Here is a 5,338-nt window from a genome sequence, read left to right as displayed (position 1 = left end):
TATAAACTAATAGAACTCTCCAAACCCTGGAAAATATGTAATGGGGCTGGAAGCTGGAAATCAGTAGGTATCTATTCTATTTGGTCCTTGCAAATTTTGCTTCGTAACTGAATTCTTCCTCTATCCCCATCCCAAACACAGCTCATCCAATTACTATGGAAACTGACCAAGAAGAATCTATCCATGTCCTTGGGCCTCAGGTCATGTCGCATGAAAGATGTGATACCACAGAAGGCAGGCAAGGGGAGGTGCAGAAATACCTAAAAGTTAACATCATAAAAATTTAACCAGGGCAGTGGTTGCCTGGTTGATCTCTCTGTTTTGTGCCACATTGCTTTAGCACACCTCATCTTTTTCCCTCTGCTTTCTTTGGTTGATCATCTCCTTTGAGCAGGTAGTCTCGTATGTGACCATACAATGGTGGGAGGGAAGAGTGACACAAGGGACAAATGTAGCCTGTATCCTCACTACCTGCAGCTCCACAGCTACATTTTCCCCATGTTGTTCGAGGATAGCCCACAAGTGCCTGAGTGATAATACACTCTGAAGGCTCTACAATGTCCTGGCCTGATTTAATCAAAGGAGGTTCCCCTGAACCCAGAGGCAGCCACGAGGACTCCTCCTGCTGTCTCTACCGCTGCTGTAGCTTTAAAACCCTGATGACTTAGGGAGGAGGTACAGAGCTTTTTCCAGTCTTGCCACCAACCTGCAGTCACTGGAAGGCTATGACATTATTCTAAGATGTTGTAATGAAGTCTGATCACTGAACACATTCAAGTACAGAGGCATTTTTCATTGATCTAAGAGGTTATTATCACCTCAGTTAATTATCTGTAAGAATTCAGACTCCAGCAAACATTAATTATCCTTCCATTAATCTCATATTGACAAAAGCTTAGTAGGGCTATTTTTAGCAATACAAATATCTCCTTCCTAAATGGAAAAGCTGCATTTTTTCTTGCATATCTTATTTTTAAATGCTAAACACATTAGGCAGAACTGAGGAGTTTTTCCCTCTCTTAGAAACCATCCTAAGAATGTGTAATACTTAATGGAAGTCCTAAGAACAATACCATCTTCAGACCTGAATGTATGATGTTAGAAATCTGGTATGGGGACAAGGTAAAAATTATCAGAATGGGGTGCATGAGGTCAACATTTAATCCTACAAAATATGCCAGTAGGAGAGCATTTTGGTGCACAGAGCATTCCAGCAGACAGGTGCCTAAATAAGTCTTCTCATCTAGTGCCTACTGGGATAGGGTTTGAACCTGTGGGCAATGGCATTAGACACATGACATAGAAATAACAACAGCTTCACTCACTCGGGGAACTACATTCAGATCAGTCAATGTCCCTTTTGTTTTTAGCTCTGAGAGTTATTATATGATCTCTTAAGGTGTCAGTTGAACATGTACTAGTGTAGCTGCTCTGTCTGAAATGCCAGGCAGCTGGAAAGAATAGCATCGAGAAGGCTGTCCCTCAGTTAGTTGTTTACTCCGGAGCTTAATGATGAGCATTGGGTTCTCTATACTGTTAAATAAATACACCTAAGGTCCCATAAAACATATTTGTTTAAACCATAAACTATATAAGCCAGTACTGCCTCCTTGATAATGTTCTTATGCTTCCCTGTCCAGACGTTCCCCAGCAGGGGACTTCAAAAAGGAAAGGCTCACTCAATACAGGAAGATTTGTTAGCTATTAAGTATTCTGATAAAGAGCTCTGATGCACTCGAGGCAAAAGAGAGGCGTTTTGAAGCTTTAGGTACTATACATAATTTCTGGATTTATTACACGTTTTCTATGTGGGTTTGGGCAAAGTGCATTGGCCTTGATTTTGTACTGGGAAAGGAAATGGGAGTGTTGCTAGTAACTTCAGTGGGATCTGGGTCAGAACTCTTGTAGATGCATAATTTCTAAGTTTCCCATCTGGTTAGAAATTTTATTTAAGACCTCACTGTTCTGAATTTACAGACTTTGAGAACTCTGCAGATGTCATCAGAGTAAGACTTTGCAGGCTGTGCAGCTCGGAGGTAGCCTGCAGCCCTCCCCAGGTCTCTGGCTCCTAGGCAGACAGACCTTGCAGGCTGGATATTGCCCCCTTAGAATCTTAGAATCATAAATGTTGGAGAAGATTTCTAAGATCATCAAGTTGAACTGCTAAACCAACAGCACCATGTGCACTAAACCCTGTCCTGGTATGTCCACACATTTTATGGACACCTCCAGAGATGGTGATTCCACCACCTCCCTGGGCACTTGTCATGGTTTGAGCCCAACACAACAACAAAGGAACAGCCCCATGGCCACTCACTCAGCTCCCCACACACACACTGGGATGAGGAGGACAAAGCTCATGGGTCAAGACAAAGCACAAGGAGGGATCTTCACCGATTAAGGTCCCAGGCAAAACAGAATCAACTTGGGGAAAAAATAATAGTTTAATTTCACACTAATCAAACCCACACAGGACACAGACACACACAGAGCAGGGCTTGCATATGTTATCCCACCCCTCCCTTCTTCCTGGGTCCAAATCCCTTTGTTCCCGGTTTCTCTCCCTCCTTCCCCCCAGCGGCACAGGGGGACAGGGGATGGGGTTTAGAGTCAGTTCACAGGCTGGTGGTTCCTGCTGCTCCTGCCTCCTCAGGAAGAAGGATTCCTTACAGTCCTTCCCTGATTCCCCACAGGGTCCCTCCCATGGGAGAGTCCTCCATGAACCTCTCCTTCCTGAGTCCTTCCCACCAGGTCCGGAGCTGCTCCAGCCTGGGCTTCCCACAGAGTCACGGGGGCTTCGGGAACAAACTCTCCTGGCCCAGGGTCTTCCAAAGCTGTGTAATCAGAGTCCACAGGCACCAAATCCTCTGGCCACACAACCCAAGTCCACTGGCCAAGTTCACCCCTCCTGGCACCTTCAGGGAATGTCCCACCACATTCCTCCCTGAGTGCAGGGGCACAGCTGCCATCTTGCCATGGGCTGCGGGGAAACTTCTGCTTGGGCACCTTCTTCCCCTCCTTCCTCACCAACCACCAGCACTGCTCTGCCTCTCCAGCAGTATTTTTTTTCCCTTAAGTGCTTCTCTGCTCAGGTGTTACATTGGTTCTTTCGTGTGTTAATCACTGAGGTGCATCTCTTGTCCCTCTAATGGCTCCTTGGCTGGGTTTGGAGTCTGGGGCAGCTTCTCAGCTTCTTACTGGAGCCTCTCCTGTGGCCTTTCCCCCGCTACCAAAAATCCCACCAAACCAAACCAGAACAGCACTCTTTTCCGATGCCTGACCACTATTTCAGTAAAGATTTTTTCCTAATATCCAATTTGAACCTCCCCTGCTGGGGAGGGCAAGGATGCACTTCTGAGAAGTCCTTGGCAGAAAGGTTTTTTGGCCAGAGTGACACCAGAGTGTAGCTATCCAAACACACTCGGGAGGGAAACTGCAGTGTTTTGTTTTTACCTGTCACTAGCAATGATCTCAACTCATTTGTTTGGATTGTGTCTCTTGCAGTGCCCTCTCTAAACAGGGGGCTCTTTAGTTGGCTGTCATCTCAAGCCCTGTTTTTGCTTTTGGCTTCAAATTATTACTATACGGAACAAAATATTGAAGTCACCTTTTGCATCCCCCCGGTATGTATATATTGATGGGAAGTTGGGTAAAAGAAAAGGAGAGAAAAATAAACATTATCAGAACTTTGTTTGACATTCAGAGCACTAAAAAATAAATATATTTTACAGTTCCAAGGTAACTCTGGTTCTTTCTCTGCTTGTTATGTTTTCCATCCTTACTCATAACTGTAGGACTCCAACCCAACCCCAACCTAAGCACTATTGACAGGAAAGGATTATCCACAGGAATTTCACATACTTACCTCTAGAGAGTGCCAAAGGAAAATCTGAGTGGAACAAAACCAGCCTTATGCGAACTAGTCTCTTCCTCTAGAATTGTGGGTGGAGACCAGGGTATGGCACTGGAGTTAGCTGCATAATAAGTATTTCATACTAAGTATCTTGTGCTAAACAGGATATGTAGTAAAATGAGAAATCGCTTCTTTGGTTTCTGTTTCTTTCACAGTGGAAATGGAATCACTTGACAAAAGATTTGTCCCCCAGTGCTAAGCTAAGTATCTAGATAGCATTGTCTTTGAAAAAAAAAAATATTGAGATGTATTATTTGTATATTCACAGCAGCCAAAGGAACACCTGCTCCATAAGCTCCAATATAAAAAAAACCTCAAACAAGCAGAGTTCAAGGATCTTTTTGTCTGAGGTCTAGCAGGCTACAACTGCAATGTTGCACTAACTCTGAATAGCTCCAGAGTTCAGTATTTGTGATATAAATGCAGGAATCATCCAGCAGTGCTCTTAGAAAGAGATTTCCAAGTTACTTTTCTCAGTGCATGAACAAGCATTGACTTCTGAGAAGATATATTATATTGGAAGCTTGCAATATATTGTACAGTAGAGATTCTGGAGAGGTTTTGCTGTGTGAACTGAACAAGCAGAAAATTCACTGTTTATTTCAGTGTCCGAGGCAGAATTGCTCTTTGAGCATCCTTGGTCAGTGTTTGACCAAAGAGGTTGTTGGGAAAAGGAAATGCTTTGTATACTGTTTGGCTTTCTTATGCCAGGATTTATAATTAAGTGTTGATAAAGTCCTGTGTGTAAATCTTCTGACTCTGCATCTCTGGAATCAGTGAATATCTGCTCATGGCTGGTGGAGGTTGACAAATACTAAAATGCAGGCAGAAAAGGCAAAGTATGAGGACTCAGAGGACCAGCAGGGATTAGCATCTCACAGTGCTAAATATCATACACAGCTGATAGTAAAACCAAAAGCAAAACAACAACAAATCTCCCTAAACATCTGTAGACTGGGCAGCTGATGATGCAACAAATGGTCCTGGGACCAGTTCTTAGCAAAATGGCTACACTGGGCAGGGTAAGTAGCAGTTCCTTCTAAGCACCACATCTACGTGTCTTCTAAATACCTCCTGGGATGGTGACTCCACCACTTCCCTGGGCTGCCTGTTCCAGTGCCTGACAACCCTTGCAGTGAAGAAATTTTTCCTAATATTCAATCCAAGCCTCCTGAGGCCATTTCCTCTTGTTCTGTCGCTTCTAACTTGGGACACGGGGGCAGCTCCCGCCTGACCGCTGCAGCCACCGGGCTGGGCCCCCTCCCGGCCCCTGCCCAGGGGAGGCATCCGAGACGGTGCGACAGGCGGAGGGACGGGCGGCCGGCCGGATGGACAGACAGAAGGACGGCCGGACAGACGGAGGCACGGCCGGAGAGACGGAGGCACGGCCGGACAGGCGGAGGGACGGCCGGACAGGCGGAGGGA

The sequence above is a fragment of the Chaetura pelagica genome, unplaced genomic scaffold (genome assembly GCF_000747805.2).
Source record: "Chaetura pelagica isolate M959 unplaced genomic scaffold, ChaPel_1.0 scaffold79, whole genome shotgun sequence".
Taxonomy (NCBI): Eukaryota; Metazoa; Chordata; class Aves; order Apodiformes; family Apodidae; genus Chaetura; species Chaetura pelagica.
The sequence above is the reverse complement of the archived record's forward strand: the minus strand, read 5'-3'. Positions refer to the sequence as shown.